Source organism: Lolium perenne, chromosome 7 (assembly GCF_019359855.2).
Source record: "Lolium perenne isolate Kyuss_39 chromosome 7, Kyuss_2.0, whole genome shotgun sequence".
In the NCBI taxonomy this organism is placed as follows: domain Eukaryota; kingdom Viridiplantae; phylum Streptophyta; class Magnoliopsida; order Poales; family Poaceae; genus Lolium; species Lolium perenne.
Window position 1 is genome coordinate 236726235 of NC_067250.2, and position 20821 is coordinate 236747055.

The following is a 20821-nucleotide window of genomic DNA, read 5'->3' on the forward strand; positions in this document are numbered from 1 at the left end:
TTAGTATAATATGCTTGTCCCAAAATATGATTAGCTGTGGTATAACTTTGATGCTTTTATCTTTGATAATCTCTATTTCCATTCTTTCCATGAACTTCAAAGGTGTCCGAGCATTTATGTTTTGCTGTACCAATACGGGCAAGCGAGATACCACTTTATCATATCCTTTTATGAACACTGCAATCCTGCTGATAGACATGATTCATGATGCTTATTGTTAATTTGTTGGTACCTTTTCCATGATTGACATAGCTATTGGATGATTTTATTTGCATGTATCTTATTATGAATTGCCTAAGTACTTGCCATATCATGAGAATATTTACATCATATGAACAAATGTGTTCATGAAAGTTCTTTTATCGCACTCAGTTGTTAACTGAATTGCTTGAGGACAAGCAATAAGCTAAGCTTGGGGGGAGTTGATACGTCCAAAACGTATCTACTTTCCCGAACACTTTTGCTATTGTTTTGCCTCTAATTTGTGTATTTTGGATACAACTAACACGGACTAACGCTGTTTTCAGCAGAATTGCCCTGGTGTCTCGTTTTTGTGCAGAAATTCAACTTTCAGGAAAATCCTCAGAATTTATGTCGAAGGGCTTATTTTTCCAGAAGAATCACGGAGCCAGGAGGGCAGGCCTGGGGGAGGCCCAGGGCCCCCACACACTAGGCCGGCGCGGCCTGGAGGGGGGGCGCCGCCCTAGCGTGTGGCCCCCTCAGCCAGCCTCTGACGCCCCCCTCTAGACTACTTAAGGGTTTCGATCTAAAAACGCGAGACGAGAACTCGAAGTCGCCAGAAACCATCCAGTACGCCGCCACCGTCGCGAAACTCCATCTCGGGACCAGAAACTCCGTTCTGGCACCTCGCCGGGACGGGGAATTGGAGGAGATCATCGCCATCATCACCACCGACGCCTCTCCATCGACCAGCCATGTTTCCCCATCCATGTGTGAGTAATTCCCCCGCTGTAGGCTGAAGGGGATGGTAGGGATTGGATGAGATTGGTCATGTAATATCATAAGATTGTTAGGGCATAGTGCCTAGTATCCGTAATTGGTACTTTTATGATATTGTTGCAACTTGTTATGCTTAATGCTTGTCACTAGGGCCCGAGTGCCATGATCTCAGATCTGAACATGTTATTGTTTCATGATGATATGCATTGTTTTATGATCTTACCTGCAAGTTGTATACACGTATTGTTGTCCGGAACCCGAGGCCCCAAAGTGACAGAAATTGGGACAACCGGAGGGGAAGGCGGTGATATGAGGATCACATGTGTTCACGGAGTGTTAATGCTTTGCTCCGGTGCTCTATTAAAAGGAGTACCTTAATTTCCAGTAGATTCCTTAGAGGCCCGGCTGCCACCGGCTGGTAGGACAAAAGATGTTGTGCAAGTTTCTCATTGCGAGCACGTACGACTATATATGGAACACATGCCTATTGATTGATCAGTACTTGGATACCGCTTTATTACTATCTGCAAATGCCCTACCTTGATTGTTACATGAGTTTCTCTCATCCATGCAACACCCGTCATCCATCCCTGTGCCTACAGTATTTTAATCCTGCTGTTTACTATAATCACTACTGCTGTCTTTGTTACTCTGCTGCTGATATTTCACTACTGCTTGATAAACTCTTGCGAGCAAGTCTGTTTCCAGGTGCAGCTGAATTGACAACTCCGCTGTTAAGGCTTTCAAGTATTCTTTGTCTCCCCTTGTGTCGAATCAATAAATTGGGTTTTACTTCCCGCGAAGACTGTTGCGATCCCCTATACTTGTGGGTCATCATGCATGTCGTCGCAAATGCCCGAGAATGGCATGTTCTGGCACGAGTACAAAGGTGAGAAGGAGAGGTCGTTAGCGCAATTGTTTCGGCCGAGGACGAGCTCGAGGTCGCGGGCGAACTCGAGATGCCGATGAAGACTGCGAAGTAGGTTGGTGGCCAATGTGGCGGTGCTGCTCGCCGAAGTCTCCTCTTCCGGTATCGGTGCTCCTCCTTGCGGCGGTCTGGTGGATTGGTCGGCGGAAGGGGAACCGCCGGGTGATGTGACAGTTTGGGGGAGGTTAGAGTGCGTTCACGGGTGAGAGGTAGGAGAGGGGAACGGTGAAGCTAATTATGGTGCGTGTTCCCGAAGGGACGCGACGTTTCCGCCTCCCTTCCCCACGCGTGCAGCCTTCTGGCCGCAACGGGCCTCGCCCCGGAGAAACAGGCATTCCGGGCGTTCCTCCAGGACCTGTCCCAGGGGTGCTTTGAGACCCGGTTGATGCAAGAACGCGGTGGCCTGCAGGCAACCAAACGGGTCGAAAACTGTTGGGCCGATGTGAGTCAAGGTCCATCTAGGCTACCAAACGCGCCCTTAGCCTCCAAGTCTTGTACCACTATATATGCTCATTAGGCTCAATACAACATCAATCATATTCCGTCAATCTTTCTCCCTCTCTATCGTTCTACATGGTATCAGAGCGGCACGCTCCTTGACCTAGCTACCGCACAAGCTTCCGCGCTGCCCCTAGGGAGGTCGATCTTCATGGCCTACTCCGGGGGCTGCGCATCCCGTATGAGGGTTCGTCCGTCGATCAGTTGGTCAACTTCCTTAGTAGTTTTTCCGATCTATAGTTCGGTTCTTCTTTGTCCGTTGTTCGCTCGACGGACGATTTCTTTTTTGGTTTACCGATCTTAGATCGAATTGAGTCGCCATCGATGGCATCTACTTGCACCTCTACTCCGACAACAGCGTTGATCGGCACAGCGATCTTCATCAATCGCGCGGCACGATCGCACGCGTCACACATGGGACGCCTACATGCGACGCAGCAGGCTGTCTCGTCCGCGTGGTCTCCATCGCTGGTCCGTCTTCGCCGTCGTCCCTCGGGACATCACCGACAAACAGCGCATCGATTCCGATCTGCGTCGGCGTCCACTCCATGGTATGTATGCGCCACGTCGGTCTGATCAGCCGACCTAGCGCACGTCTACGCCAAGCACGCGCCTACAACCGATCGAGCATCAGGTTGCCGCTGCGTCGCCCCTTCGGGCCGCAGCGCTGCCGTCTTTGGTCCATGCTACCGGCCTCCGGCGTGCCTTCCGAGGCGTGTACGTCGTTGGTGGCTTTCTGACGTTGCAGCGACTTGCGCCCTGTAGCTATGCCGCCCCCTCGGGTCGTGACGTCGCCGCACACAGTCTACTTCGCCATCCCCGCGCACCGACATCCCAGGCTACCGCCGCCCCCCTTGGGGCGACTCGCCACGTTCGCGCAAGGTCTTCGTCACATATCCGGGTTCTTCCTCGCCTACTTCAAGTACCCCTGCCGCGCCTGCACAGGTAACCTGCATGACCACTTCTGGTCGTCGCAGGTCCCGCCGACTACCTCTAAAGTCTAGGCGCCCAGCATGGCCACACTAGGCTGCCGTTGGTTTTCGCCGCCTTCTACACGTCTATGTCCACCACGACCTCAACGTCGCGTCATCGTCTTGTCCCCGACTAGTTCGTCTACTCTGACAATCGTGGACAACATCGGCACCTCTCCCTCTTCGCTGCTCTGTGTCTCGCCACCGCTCTGGAGGCCTCCTCTGCTGGTCCCCCTGACACTGGCGCATGGTCCTTGATGGTCCCTGCCCTCGCACGCCCAGTACTAACAACATCGGTCCGTGCCTCTGTCGTCCCTGACGCGTCCTCGGGCCTCGCAAACTCGGATCGACGCCTCGCCCTCCTCGGCTTCGACAATGTCTTCCTCGGCATCACCTCTTCTACGATTGCCTCAACCACGTCAACGCGTACTCGGTTCTGGCAAAATCGGAGTATGCCTTCGTCCCCGACGTGCGCCTGGTTCTGGCAAAACTAGTGCTGCACCTCGTCCTCGACGGTTCGAACTACATCGAAACGACATCGACACCCATCTTCAACGACTTCCTGACGCGTCTTCGTCACCCTCCTCGCGCATTATGCGCTTGCGGCTTCATGCAGCTACCTTGACACACCGGCACCCGATCACGACAACGACCACAACAACCCCTCGCACGGCAACTTCGACCAAGGCTACAACGCCCAACTCTCTTGGCTAATTCCATATCGGCACAAAGGGCTTCCACCTCGCCCGAGACTCACCAGCTTCCTCTATAGTCCAAGCTACCGCGGTGCAACACCGTCCATGACACTCCCGCTGCGACTACGGGGGATATCAACCCACCGGTTCTACTTCGATTTCTCTCCAGTATGACCGTCCGCGATGCTCCTAGTTGTTCACGATGCTACCGCTACGACTGCAGGGGATGTTAGAGATATATTCTGTGTGCATGTATTTGGTACTTTAGAATTTGCAATCCGTCTCCTACCTTATCTCTACGAGAGATATCTTGCCTCCAAGTCTTATACCACTATATATACTCGTCCATGAGGCTCAATACAACATCAATCATAGTCCATCAATCTATCTCCCTCTCTATCGTTCTACAATGGTCTCTTTGATACATTTCTTTTCATGTTTAAGTGTTTTTTTAGATAAAACGCATGCATATGCCCGACTTTAAATTAATAAAGCTCTCAGGTTCACAAAAAATTAGGACATGCTGCGGCATACAACTTAGCCAAAAGAAGAACACACCCACACACCCAGGGGTCGACATCCCCACAGCAGTCGAGCTAAGTAACTATGGAGGATCAGGGTGCGTGCTTGGACTTGGGTTTCTTGGTCTCGCGAATGCATAGAGCTCCCTCAGCTCGCTTATCAGCCACATGAGACCCTCCCGGTCGCTTGGTCTTGCCTTGACGGTCCAGAGCTGCAAGAAGAAGGATGTTTTGAAAATGATGTTAGTGGGGTGGTCCATAGGGCCCAGGATTGCGCTAAAAATAGGACCCAAAGAAGTCTATGGCCGCGGCCAGTAAATAGCGTGAAACTGGGCGAGGTTAGCCAGGCACTAATTGCACCGTAGCAGCTGGCGAATAACACTCCAGGCAAATTTCGCAAGAGAACATGAAAAAAGGATGTGGATGGTGTCCTCTAAGGTTCCTGTGAGAGCACAAGCCCCGGTGGCAGGGCCTTGTCTGCTAGCAACCAGCTAGCTGGAGGGGAGTCTGTCAAGAATCAGCAACCAGGCAAAAAATTTGGTCTTTAAAGGAACCTTGGCGTCCCAAACATCCTTATGATAAGCAACTGACGCCCCTTGGGACATTTTTCATAGATGGATTGAACAGAGTACAGGTCTGAGGCATTAAGATGCCATGAAACTCTATCTAGATCATCCGAAGTGGAGAAGCCAGCAAGGTGGTTACAGAGCTGAGTCCACTGGGCCATACCCTCCTGTCCCAGGGAACGATGGAACCGAATATGAAGCCCATTCTGAGCACAAGCCGAGGTTAAAGATTGAGATGGGTTCTCACAAATAGCAAACATATAGGGAAAGGTGTCTTTGAAAGGTGCATCCCCGGACCACCAATCTAACCAAAAGCAGGTCCGGCGCCGATCGCCGACAGAGTGCTTAGCTCCTAATTTGAAGTAATGTTTAATTTTGTCTAAGCTCTTCCAGAATTGGGAACCCCCTTTGCTAGAACTCGAGAATAGGTTGTTAGCGTCATTGTACTTGGCCTGATAATCCTGGACCAAATTGTGTCTTCATCATGATACAACTTCAAAACCCATTTGAGAAGAAGGGTAGTATTCATCCTCTTAGAATTAAACAATCCCATGCCCCCAACAGCCTTGGGACGGCATACCGCTAGCCAATTAACACCAAGTGGTACTTACACTTGGTCCCCGTTCCTTCCCAAAAGAACTTGGCCTATGGGCGTCGAAATTTGCATGAATCCCATCATGCAAGAGGAACAACCCCATAGCGAAGATGGGGATATTATCTAAGAAAGTCTTGGAGAGAATTAACCTAGCCCCCGAGGTAAGTAATCTACTCAACCAAGGCTCGATACGGCCCGCCAACTTTCTCACCAAATAGAGCCATTGCTCAAGCAACATTTTTCTGTCTGAGATAGGTAATCCGAGGTACATGACAGGGAAGGCCCCAACTTGCAATTTAGCTTATTCGCAATCTGGATCTGTTCCTCTCCCGCTCGACCCATCACGATCACTTCACTCTTGTGATAATTAATTTTGAGACCAGACATATCTTCGAAGCACATTAACAAAAATTTGATATTGGCGAGATCTTCCTTGGTGTTCTAAACAAGAATCAGCATGTCGTCATCATACTTAAGGTGAGAAATGCCCACAGGAATCAGATGAGGCACAACTCTTTGGATGTGTCCCGCTGCCGAGAGCATTCCAAAAGGGCTTCCCAATAAAGTTAAACAGAAGAGGCGAGAGTGGATCCCCTTGTCGCACCCCACGTTTATTCCTAAAGAAAGGGCCCACCACGCCATTGATGGAGATAGTAGTTTGACCTCCAGAGACAAGCTGGATAGTGTGATGAATGTACCCTTCTTCAAATCCTTTGCACCGAAGAACTTCAGCCATGAAATCCCAATTAACTCGGTCGTAGGCTTTCTCGAAGTCAAGTTTAAGTAGGACCCCTCCTAGATTCTAGACTCTCAGCTCATGCACTATCTCAATCATGGCTAACGGACCTTCCAAAAAAATTCTGCCACAAATAAAGGTTGTTTGATTAGGGCTAATAACTTTATGTGCGACTAGGTCCATCCAGGAGGCAAAAGCCTTGGATACACTCTTAAACACAACATTGATCGGGCTCATTAGGATGGAACTGAAAGACCAGGTCCGCCCCGGGAACCTTAGGAATAAGAGCGGGAATCCCGAAGTTTAGTCTAGAAATGTCAATATGCCCTAGCACAAAGTCATTAAGGATGTGCAGAATGCCAAGTTTTAACCAACTCCGCAACCGTTTAAACAAGATAGTCGGAAACCATCCGGCCCTGTGGCCGTGGCCAACTTCATATCTCCAACGATGGAGTCCAGTTCCGCTTCCATAAAGGTCAACAACAACCGTTCGTTATGCTCCTCTGTGGCCCTCTCGGATACCGCCCAAGTATATATCTTATTGGATGACCCTGTGGGGGTGTTTAGGGTAGTGATGGCGCACTTGTGTATCTTGCCATTAGCAATGGCATGTAAGTGTAGGGATTCGTTGCATAGAAAACAAAAAAATTCCTACCGCGAGAACGCAATCCAAGCCAAGATGCAATCTAGAAGACGGGAGCAACGAGGAGATGAACGAGACTCACCCTTGAAGATTTCCAAAGCATACAAGATGAGGCTCTTGTTGCTGCGGTAGACGATCACTTGCCGCTTTCAAAAGCGCGTAGAAGATCTTGACGGTGCCATAATCGGGCAGCACCTCCGTACTCGGTCACACGTTCGGTGTTGATGAAGACGACGTCCTTCTCCCCGTTCCAGCGGGCAGCGGAAGTAGTAGTTCCTCCTTGAATCCGGTAGCACGACAGCGTGGTGGCGGTGGCGATGGAGATCTCCGGCGGAGCTTTGCTAAGCGTTGCGGGAGAGATGGAGGAGTGGGGCGGCTAGGGTTTAGGGAGAGGAGGTGGCCGGCCACTTAGGGGTGCGGCCAAGCTATGGGCTTGTGGTGGCCGGCCCCCTCCCCTTGCCCCTCATTATATAGGTGGAACCCCCAAGTGTTGGACTACAAGTCTTCGAATAAGACCCCAACCCAAAACATTCCATGTGTAGGGAAACCTACCCAAGGTGGGATTCCCACCTCAAGTGGGACTCCCACCCTTCCATGAGGGGGGTGGCCGGCCACCCTTGGTGGAGTCCACCTGGGACTCCACCCCTCTAGGGTTGGCCGGCCATGGGAGGTGGAGTCCCTTCGGGACTCCGCCTTCCAAAGTGATTTCTTCCGGACTTTTCTAGAACCTTCTAGAACCTTCCATAAATGCACCGGATCATTTTCAAACTTATAAAATGACTTCCTATATATGAATCTTATTCTCCGGACCATTCCGGAACTCCTCGTGATATCTGGGATCCCATCCGAGACTCCAAACAAAACTTCGAACTCCATTCCATATTCAAGTTCTACTAATACGACATCAAACCTTAAGTGTGTCACCCTACGGTTCGCGAACTATGTAGACATGGTTGAGAACTCTTTCCAACCAATAACCAATAGCGGGATCTGGAGATCCATAATGGCTCCCACATATTCAACGATGACTTAGTGATCGAATGAACCATTCACATACGATACCGATTCCCTTTGTCACGCGATATTTTACTTGTCCGAGGTTTGATCATCGGTATCTCTCTATACCTTGTTCAACCTCGTCTCCTGACAAGTACTCTTTACTCGTACCGTGGTATGTGGTCTCTTATGAACCATTCATATGCTTGCAAGCTATTTAGACGACATTCCACCGAGAGGGCCCAGAGTATATCTATCCGTCATCGGGATGGACAAATCCCACTGTTGATCCATATGCCTCAACTCATACTTTCCGGATACTTAATCCCACCTTTATAACCACCCATTTACGCAGTGGCGTTTGATGTAATCAAAGTACCTTTCTGGTATAAGTGATTTACATGATCTCATGGTCGAAAGGACTAGGTAACTATGTATCGAAAAGCTTATAGCAAATAACTTAATGACGTGATCTTATGATACGCTTAATTGGGTGTGTCCATTACATCATTCACATAATGATATAACCTTGTTATTAATAACATTCAATGTTCATGATTATGAAACTAATCATCTATTAATCAACAAGCTAGTTAAGAGGCTTACTAGGGACTCCTTGTTGTTCACATAACACACATGTATCAATGTTTCGGTTAATACAATTATAGCATGGTATGTAAACATTATCATAAACACAAAGATATATTATAATAACCATTTTATTATTGCCTCTTGGGCATATCTCCAACAGTCTCCCACTTGCACTAGAGTCAATAATCTAGTTTACATTTGTAAAGATATAACACCTTGGCCTTCTGGTGCTTTATCATGTTTTGCTCACGGGAGAGGTTTTAGTCAACGATTCTGACAAACTCAGAAACATATGTATTTTGCAATTTATTAGCGTCTTCACGCACCACTCATTTTCCAAATGAGTCGGCATTAAATATGTTTGGTCTTCTGGTGGAACCTTAATTTCACAGTCTGAAATATGTCACCAATATTGTCATACACAATATAGCTTCAAAATTCTGACACTGTCGGAACTACACCAAGTTCTCAAAGAACCTCTTGACTTAACATCCCCAGTCATTGTCAAAACAATGACATAATCTGCCTTCGTTTGTAGAATCCGCCACAATATTTAGAACTCTTCTAAATCTAGCATAGACAACTTCTAGCTCATGTGCTACCTTTTAAACAACACTTAGTCTAATTTGAGATTGAATTTTTTTTATATGTGACAAAACAAATATCGGTGCAACACCTTACAGCGATTTGTTTGTCATTACCCCATATAAAACTATATATATATCCTTGGTTCTTCTAAAGCACACATGGATATTCTTACTGTTTGTCCATTGATCATCACATGTATCATTCTGGTATATGCTCCTAACTTTTTAGAACACATGACATCTGATTGTGTACATATTATTCGTGATCTATAATCACTCATGTGTTTTTACTTTATTGAGTGTCAGATACACTCAAGTCTTGTTAAACCTTCACATGACAAGAACATTTTCTTAATATTTCTATATTGAACTACTTCAATATCCATTCTATGTACTTTGACTTAAACTTTATTATGTGTCTCAATCTATCTTCATAGATCTTGACACTAAATATGTTTCAGTCCATATCCTTTCATTGAAGTTAATTCTCAATGAAACCTTTTATAATCAAGTATATAATTACATCATTTATAACCAACTATATGTATCTACATAAAGTATTATAAATATGTCTCAGCGCTCCCACTTAATTTCTTGCAAATGCAAGCCTCTTCATCGTTTCTGATGAAATCAAAAAACTCTTTGACTATTTCATCTGGTGAAGATTCCAACTCCGCGATACTCACTTCATCCAATTGAAGTTCGTTTACCTATCTAGTATTCCACGGACTAACAAAACAATTGGTTGTATCTTGTATACACCTTTAATACACACTTCTGTTAAGTAATGTATTTTGCCATCCTACTATCATATCTCATGAAAGAAATATGTAGCGATTACTAGAATAATCCACATAGACTAAGCATTGCTACGGAAGATCTAATCTTATCGTAGTCAACTCTTTGAACTTTGTCGTAAACAACTTTTCGACAAGTCGAGCTTATTCAAGGATATTCCATCCAAGTCCATCAATTTTATAGATCCGTTTACTTTCAAAAAATATTCATCTATCTTGGATTTCATGGCGTATAGCTATTTTAACGGAGTCAGGGCCCATCATAACTTCTTTGTATGTAGTTGGTTTATCATTGTTCAAAAACAATCCTTTGTTCAAAAATCATTTATTTGATCACAAAGTAAACCATACCTACAAGGTTCAATAAGTACTTCGATCTCCATGACTATAACATTTTGTAGACATGGGAGCCATGATCGTCGTGGCCGCTTCCGGAACCAATTCCGATGCTGTGATACTCTGATCATTATGCTCAGGTTCATAAACCTTATCAAGTTCTATTGTCCTCCCACTCAAATACTTCGCTAAAAACAATTTCTTGGAAATAAGTAAGAAACATCGACAAACACTTTTGTCTTTGTCTCCATAGTGGAAAGAATTCCCAATCAATTATGTGGGATAACCAACAAAGACATTCATCCGATTTTGGTTGTAAACTTATTTACTTTATGCTATGCATTCCAAAATTTAAGAAAGGACTATTAGGGTTCATACCCATGCCATAACTCGTATGGTGTCATTTCAACGGATCATGATGATGCTCTATTCAGTGTAAAAGCGGTAGTTACTAAAGCATAATCCACAAAAATATAATGGCATCAATATTTTATTTCATCATTGACCCAACAAGGTTTGGATACATCTCTCGGATACTCCATCATCACTATGATACTCCAAGAAACATGAGTTGTAGAACAATTTCATAACTCTCTTAGATGTTCGCTAAAACTCGTAATTCAAATATTTCCACTATGAGCCAATCATAGATATTTGACTTTTCTATTACGATGATTTCCACCTCATGCTGAAATTTATTTGAATCCATTCAAATGTTTCAAACTTCTTCCTTATCGAATATATCCACATATATATTCAATTCATTGTTGGAAGTTTTCATGAAGTAGAAGAATCTCCCGCACACACCTATGCCCAGTGAACCACATACATCATCATGTATTTTTCTACTAAGTTAGTTGCCCATTCAACTCTTGGCCTATGAACGGTATTTCAGTCATTCTCTTTAGAAAAGATTTGCAAGCGCCAAACGATTCAAAAATCGAATGACTCCAAAAATCCATTTGCATGGACTTCCTTCATGCGTTCCTTTCTAACATGACCTAAATGGCGGTTCCACAAATAAGTGGAATTCAAATCATTTGCCTTATGGCATTTTAGCGTCAGTGTTATGTATGTGTGTTTCACCATTAAGATTTATAATAACTTATCCATTGTACATGGAGTAATGTCATAATTTGAACAACTCATTGTTTTTATTTGACCAGAGCAAAATAACAATTATTAAGTTCTTTATTATAAATTCTAAGGGCTAGATAGAATGCCAACGACGAACACTTTATTTTTGTTCCAGACGTGCATTCCTATCATATTCCTTGTCAGTCACTTAGGCCATTGTATTCTTGTATTGCGTTGTTTTGTATGACACTTCATACCAACAAATATGGTACAAATACCCAAGAATTTCATTGTGTGACCAAACAAGGAATACATCCATAACATGTATATCATTTATATACACCTGAGCTAGACTTTCTAGTCTTTTCTTTTCTTTCTGCCAAAATATCTTTTGTAGTTTCTCTTTTAGCTTTCCTCATTCTCAGAAAAACACTTTAACATCATTAACTTCTAGGTTTGTTGGTCAAATACTAATAACCTTGAGGTTCTTACTTTGAAGTTGATCATCATATGACAAGTGTTTCAGATTTCACTATTAGTAACTTTGTAATATGATGAACAATTTCACTCATAATTTTATCCATCATACCATGACGACTTTTCCGAGACCATGTCTGTACATGCTAGGCTCGTAAAGTTTAACCTCAGTATTCGCATGTGCAAATCTGACTTGCACCCGTTGCATGCACTCGTAGAATCTATAACACACGATCATCACGAGATGCTTCGAAACAACGAGTCTTAGCAACGGTGCATACTAAGGACGATCATTTCATGGATATTTGAATATCTTTAGTGTCCAACTTAGTTGGAGGATTGGGACGCCGGGCGTCTTCAACCTTCGTACATTCCCACAAAACTTATGAGTTTATGTAGTCTCACTAGATTATATTCTATCATCTTGCAATAAGGTCTTAGATATCACATATATCTCATACCTTGCTTATTTCTGAAAACTAAATTTTCAGCTCCTTACTTTTTCAAACAGATTTGAACTTCAAGTTTCATGGAGACAAAATAACTTTAGGTACTAATTGAAATCATAGCTCTTTGAATCAACAATGTGAGATTTACTAAAAGTTTGCAATAGGACTTAATCATTTCTTGATTCTTTAACAATACGGTACCACTCCGTAAAGTTTCTTGTCGGATTTTAACAGTATTTCTATCTCAATTACAAGACTAGCGCTTGGTAGAAAACGGATGCCAATACTACAAATTAATTCAAAATACTACTCAGACTATGTTTATGATAATTAGTTCATGTTTTAATCTAATTACTAATGAACTCCCACTTAATACAACATCCCCCATAGTTGTTAAGTGGTACACGATCCAGATCCACTACACCAAAACCGATCATCACGTGAGATGATGTAGCTTCAATGGTGAACATCAACATGTTGATCATATCATCCATATGACTCGTGTTCAACCTTTCGGTTTCCGTTGTCCCGAGGCCATGTCTGTACATGCTAGGCTCGTCAAGCAAACCCAAGTATTCCGCGTGTGCAACATGGCTTACACCCGTTGTATGTGAACGTTGAGTCTATCACATCCGATCATCACGACATGCTTCGAAACGACGAACTATATCAACGATGCATACGAGGGGAGAACACTTTATTATCTTGATATTAATGTGAGGGATCATCTTATAATGCTACCGCCGCGTTCTAAGCAAAATAAGATGCATAAAGGATTAACATCACATGCAATTCATATGTGATATGATATGGCCCTTTAGTCTTTGCGCCTTCGATCTTCATCTCCAAAGCACGGACATGATCTCCATCATCAACGGGCATGATCTCCATCATCGTCGGCGTAGCGTCAAGGTCCATGGCGCCGTCTTCATGGTTGTTTACCTCATGTAGCAACTATTACAACTACTTTGAAATACTACTCAACATGAAAATTAAAGACAACCATAAGGCTCCTGCCGGTTGCCACAATACAATAATGATCATCTCATACATATTCATCATCACATCATGGCCATATCACATCACCAAACCCTGCAAAAACAAGTTAGACGTCTCTAATTTGGTTTGCATATTTTACGTGGTTTAGGGTTTTCGAGTAAGATCCAATCTACCTACGAACATGAACCACAACGGTGATACTAGTGTTGTCAATAGAAGAGTAAATTGAATCTTCACTATAGTAGGAGAGACAGACACCCGCAAAGCCACTTATGCAATACAAGTTGCATGTCGAGCGTGGAGCAAATCTCATGAACGCGGTCATGTAAAGTTAGCCCGAGCCGCTTCATCCCACTATGCCACAAAGATGCAAAGTACTCAAACTAAAGACAACATAAGCATCAACGCCCACAAAACAATTGTGTTCTACTCGTGCAACCATCTATGACCACTGTTGGGATTCGTAGCATAGAAAACAAAAAATTTCCTACCGCGAGAACGCAATCCAAGCCAAGATGCAATCTAGAAGACGGGAGCAACGAGGAGATGAACGAGACTCACCCTTGAAGATTTCTAAAGCCTACAAGATGAGGCTCTTGTTGCTGCGGTAGACGATCACTTGCCGCTTTCAAAAGCGCGTAGAAGATCTTGACGGTGCCACAATCGGGCAGCACCTGCGTACTCGGTCACACGTTCGGTGTTGATGAAGACGACGTCCTTCTCCCCGTTCCAGCGGGCAGCGGAAGTAGTAGCTCCTCCTTGAATCCGGTAGCACGACGGCGTGGTGGCGGTGGCGATGGAGATCTCCGGCGGAGCTTCGCTAAGCGTTGCGGGAGAGATGGAGGAGTGGGGCGGCTAGGGTTTGGGGAGAGGAGGTGGCCGGCCACTTAGGGGTGCGGCCAAGCTATGGGCTTGTGGTGGCCGGCCCCCTCCCCTTGCCCCTCATTATATAGGTGGAACCCCCAAGTGTTGGACTACAAGTCTTCGAATAAGACCCCAACCCAAAACATTCCATGTGTAGGGAAACCTACCCAAGGTGGGATTCCCACCTCAAGTGGGACTCCCACCCTTCCATGAGGGGGGTGGCCGGCCACCCTTGGTGGATTCCACCTGGGACTCCACCCCTCTAGGGTTGGCCGGCCATGGGAGGTGGAGTCCCTTCGGGACTCCGCCTTCCAAAGTGATTCCTTCCGGACTTTTCTAGAACCTTCTAGAACCTTCCATAAATGCACCGGGTCATTTTCAAACTTATAAAATGACTTCCTATATATGAATCTTATTCTCCGGACCATTCCGGAACTCCTCGTGATATCTGGGATCCCATCTGAGACTCCGAACAAAACTTCGAACTCCATTCCATATTCAAGTTCTACTAATACGACATCAAACCTTAAGTGTGTCACCCTACGGTTCGCGAACTATGTAGACATGGTTGAGAACTCTTTCCAACCAATAACCAATAGCGGGATCTGGAGATCCATAATGGCTCCCACATATTCAACGATGACTTAGTGATCGAATGAACCATTCACATACGATACCGATTCCCTTTGTCACGCGATATTTTACTTGTCCGAGGTTTGATCATCGGTATCTCTCTATACCTTGTTCAACCTCGTCTCCTGACAAGTACTCTTTACTCGTACCGTGGTATGTGGTCTCTTATGAACCATTCATATGCTTGCAAGCTATTTAGACGACATTCCACCGAGAGGGCCCAGAGTATATCTATCCGTCATCGGGATGGACAAATCCCACTGTTGATCCATATGCCTCAACTCATACTTTCCGGATACTTAATCCCACCTTTATAAGCACCCATTTACGCAGTGGCGTTTGATGTAATCAAAGTACCTTTCCGGTATAAGTGATTTACATGATCTCATGGTCGAAAGGACTAGGTAACTATGTATCGAAAAGCTTATAGCAAATAACTTAATGACGTGATCTTATGCTACGCTTAATTGGGTGTGTCCATTACATCATTCACATAATGATATAACCTTGTTATTAATAACATCCAATGTTCATGATTATGAAACTAATCATCTATTAATCAACAAGCTAGTTAAGAGGCTTACTAGGGACTCCTTGTTGTTCACATAACACACATGTATCAATGTTTCGGTTAATACAATTATAGCATGGTATGTAAACATTATCATAAACACAAAGATATATTATAATAACCATTTTATTATTGCCTCTTGGGCATATCTCTAACAGTAAGTAGGCAGTGTTTGCGTCCCCCTGGAGCGCCCATTTGGTCTTACCCCATTGTCGCCAATATTCTTCTTCCTCCCTAACAATCTGCACAAGTTGATCTTCAAAGAAGTATCTTTGAGCCCATTCCTCTTCTTCAAGACCCGCAGAATCAGCACGGACATCTAATTGCGCAATCTGAGAGAGCAACACCGTCTTCTCCCTCTTAGATGCCGTGCCTAGGTTGCTGATGACGTTGGGACTCCAAGTGCAGAGTGTTGTGTCAGCCGAGTATTTTCCCCACAAGGGTGACTGAGGGTTTATATCGAACTCTCGGGGAACTGAGCAAAGAGTATTCTCTTCTCTCTTCTTCTAGCAATCCTGCAAAGTAAAATAAAGCCTTATGTCCCCAACTCCACCGTGCGGTTGTCAAGCACAAGGTTTTGTGTAAGTAAATAAAACACAAGTAAAAATAAAGCGAGTAAAACTAGATAAAATATAGTAACTAAGTAAAAAAATTGTAAAGGGGTTGATTGTTTTTGGATTAAAATAATGCAGCAAATAGAAAACAAGATAAAGGCAATATAAAGGTGTTTCTTATGATAAAAGGTCGACCGGGGTTCATGGGTTCACTTGACTATTCTCTCTTTTAAGTTGTAGTGAACATATAGTAATTCATCAATGAGATATGATGATGTAAAACAACAATATGAGTAAGATACACATTCATATGGACATCACGTCCTAACATAGAGATGATGCAACATATCTCTCTTATACCCCACAAGAAAGGGAAAACTCCAGGCAATCTTGTATTAAGAATTAACAGAGTATAGCCATAAGTACTTTAACATGATATTTGAATATCAAATATGCTACCTTGACCAAACAAGATCATCACTTTTGTCACGTGATGAACATAGCACAACATTCACTTTATCCCTAGTGAGGTAGCAAAAAAAAGGCAAAGCCGTAATAGATCATGGATTTGTTGTCACTATTCAATCACTAAAATCATGCTACTCCATCTAATTCACACATCACCCCACACACGCTCTTGCATAGATGTTGGATCAGAACAAATACTTAAGAACGAGGTACATAATATGCATCTATCAATACATCTTACACATAATACGAGCATATCTCATAGCACAATATCATAGAATAAGGATCCACCACTTAGGTATTACAAATATGGTCATAATCATGTGAGGCAGCTCATATGGCACTAAGAATTATGAAGAACATGAGAGAAATAGATCAAGCTACTGCCACAAACCCGTAGTCCAGAGGTGGACTACGTACTCTCCCTTGATCATGGTGATGATGAAGACGTTGGAGAAGATGGAGATCCTCCGGCAATGATCCCGGCGGAGACCCCCTTAAATCTTATCTGTTGCAGCCTCCATTTTCGTGTTTCTATCTTTCTGCGGCACTCTCCTCTCGAGAACTCTTCGGGGCCATATATATAGTGATTTATAGGTCAAAATACGTCGGTGAGCGAAAAGATCACGCGATTGGGACGATCGATGGGCGAAAGAGGGCAGGTGGCGTGTCTTAGATGTTTACGCGTGCCACCTAGACTCTTTTGGGCCTCAGGCTCATCCAGGTGTGCCTCCAGGTCCCAGGGTGGTTCTCCCGGTGAAAAAATGACGCTCCAAAAATCGCAGGTCAATTTGACTCCGTATAGATCTCTGGAACCGAAAAGTACACAAAACAAGGAATTCCTGTTCTGCAAAGTTATAAACCAGATAAAGGGGATTATTAGTAAATCCCCATAAATCAATGTAAATCATTGTATTATCATCATATATGTTGCAAATATGCGGGAATTCAATATGATAAAGGAAAAAAGTTCATGTATACACTTTACATGCATAAGTTGCGGCTCCAGCCTCGAAGGTAATGCCCGTGGAGCCCCGTGCTCATAAAGTACCACCAGTCTATAATATCGCGCCCTCCTACGCGATTGGCTAGGCCAAGCCACACATTTATCACCATCATCAGGAACTCCTGTCTTTCGAACCATCCCGATTCAAAGAAGAAGCGGTTACTTCGAGGTGGGAGTCCTTCTCCCGAGTCAAAAACCAAGGGGTATGATCCGAGCCAAGGCTGGTCTCCGCCACCACCGAACAGAGAGGAAAAAACATTTCCGACGCCGGAGAGATAAAAACTCTGTCCAGGACTGACCGAACAGGGTTAAGTTGTCGATTCGTCCAGGTATACCTTTCCCATGTGCGAGGTATCTCCCGTGGCGCCCAAGATGCAATATGCTCATTAAAGAGATTGATAGGAGGCCAGTTAAGGTTGTCATTGTTCTTTTCCTCAGCTAAGCGAAGCAGATTGAAATCCCCACCCATCATAAGAGGTCGAGTGGAGCTTGCCACTTTACCAGAAATCTCCTCCAAGAAGGCGCGGGATCGCCTGTGGTCAGCCAGTCCATATATTCCCATCACCTCCATGACACGGTTCGACGCGCGATGGAGAATGGAAGAACTGAGGAAAAATTGACCCTGTCAATCGCTCCAACCTCGAAGGTACTATCCCGGAGGCCAATGAGCATTCCCCCCGAGTGCCGATTCGCCAGGAGCCAACTCGAGAAGAATTTATCACCAATTTCAAGGTTGCGGAGTTCTGAATCAGTAAAGTCTAGTTTGATACTTTCTTGCAGTGGGACTATATCAATTTTGTGCTCGTGGAGGTAAATATTTAAGAAGAGTGCAGCACCCCCTTCAGTCGAACCCTCTAATGTTCCACATGAAGCACCTCATTGGGAAACCTTGCCCAAAGCCTGTGCTTGGCTGGTAAGCAGTCTTCTGCCCAGCGTGGGTTGCTTCTTGTAGAAACATCTACGTTTCTTAGCTCTCACACCTCTACCCGAGGCCGATGTCGTGCCGTGCTGGTCCAACACATGCCCTTCCTATGTTGAGGCCGAGGGCGTCTTAGCTTGGGGCTTGGAAGCCTCCAGGTTAACCCTATGGCAGGTTGCTGCCAAGTCCGCTTGGGCAAGTTCTTTAGTTTGTAACATGGAAATGATTGCCTCTGGTGTTCTCGCAGAGGAAGGGAAAATCACACAGCTGTCTTTTGCCACCCGCACAAGTTTGTGCATAGGAATATCTTGGAAAGCAGTAAAGTCAGGAGAGGGAATGTTACATGGAATGCTTGAGGAGGGTGCATCCTTGTCGTTGGCGAGGCGGACAACATGGAAAGCACTGAGCCTTCCATGAGTCTTGCGCCACGCGTAGGGCTTCTGTCGGAGCTGCCTTGCTGCTCGGCCGTGCACCACCGGCGCAACAAGGGCAGGGATTAGGTTGTCAGCTATCAGAGCTTGTTGAGGGGCGTTGCTGCCATCTAGGATCGCAGGGGCTTGGTGTAGACCAAGTGCTGGGGCGCAAGATCCTTGCTTGTGGCCACCTTCCTCAAAGCGCAAGTGAGAAACAATCGCCAAGTCCGTTGCTAGCTTTCTGGATGGGCGATCCTGGTTTCTCTTGCTCCTCCTCTCGCGACCGCTTAGTTCTTCAGACGTCACAGACTCCGCGGATAGGGGGCTTTGCCAGCGAATGGACACGCGGTCTTCGGAGCTAAGTTTGTGGGCTTTTCCAGGTGTGAGAAATGACTGTTCTACCCCGTTCTAATCCCCTAGAGAGATCACTGAAGGAGAGAGGCTCTCGTCCTCGAACATTGATGAAGGAGGCTCAGGGGTCGCCAAGGACGGGGTGAGAATCTTAGCAACCAGAGGAAAGATGTCACCGTTCTCAGTTAAGTTGGAGCCATACTGGGAGAACGCAGTGTCAGGGAGGAGGCTGGAGTGGGTCTTGACGAGGGTCTGGATGTTTGTGGAATTGGACAGCGGGACAGGCTTGCGAGCGGGGCCTGCCTTACCCCAGCAAGCGCTGATTGAGAAACTGGCCTCTCCTTAGAGGCGTTCCTGCCTCTGTGGCCATCCCACCTATCCTCATCTGTTTTCTCCATGTCCTCATCTTTGTGTTCTTCTCCGTCTTTCGACTGGGGAGGCGGGGGAGCAAGCGGCGGAGAGCTCTCAAGTGTAGCATCTTCTGGCTCAATACGGATCTTGAAACCGTGCATGTTGACGAAGAGTGTGATGAGTTTCGGTAGATAGATAGGTGAACGGCAACCGAAGGACATTCGGATAGGGCCAGAGGGGTGGCCAAGGGTCTATGTATCCACACCCACCGGGAGCCCAATCTCCCTAGTGCTCAGTAGGAGCCTATCCGCATGGCGCAGAGGAGGGGGCACCCCGATCAACTTCACCCAGGTCTCTTCCAGACGCTCCACATCCATGGGATCACCAATGGGAACCGTGACGATGGCCTTAATCTTGCATGAGGGGAGCGTGATTCCACCTCCACGAATAGCCATCCGCAAGCTTTCCTTGGATCGGGAAGACCACTGAGAAATCGGACTCGCTGATCTTACACACCTGTGAGGCCCAGTTCTCCATCGGCCAAATCTTTGAGCTCTTCTTGCAGCTAGGCTTCACGCAGACTACCAGACTCCAGGATGATCAGTGCAGCATTGGCAACTGGCTGATAAAGTTCTTCCTCAGGTACCCCGTAACAGAAAAAACCCTCCTAGTCACCACCAAACCCCGCCCAAAAAGGGTCCGGGCCCTTGGAGAATAGAGCACACATGGCAGTGGGGTGACTGGGTATGCTGCAATTGACGCAGAAGGCCTCCGATGTGGATATGTCCTTGGTTGCCGCAGTTGTAGCATGTGATGCGGGCCGCTTCCGCCACCTAGGAGCCGTCGGTGGCTGCAGCTGTAGAACCCAAACCCGTCAGCATCGGCCCCGCCCCTTGCGGAGGCCTGGGTGCCCAGTTGTTCCTCTTCTGAGCATCTTGGCCCATCAATCATTGGGTTTTCGCTTCCCGTGGGCCTGATGTGAGCTACCAAATATGCCCAAAATAAGATTTTTCTTACTATTCCTTTAGACAACCATAATTTTCTTCTTGTAGCTTAAAATAGAACGGCCTTCACCCAAACTTTGCTCAAGTATGCAGAACATGTGTCCACGTTTTTCTTCTAATTTACTTTTTTAAAACTTCAAACTACCATTTTCTTGAAAAACCGAGTTTCAGTAAGCTCAGGTGTCACAAATTGTCGCTCGCGTGGCGCCATGTGTTAGTAATAGAAACAGTCGACGATTCGAGAAGGGCATCTCCAACGAGGCTG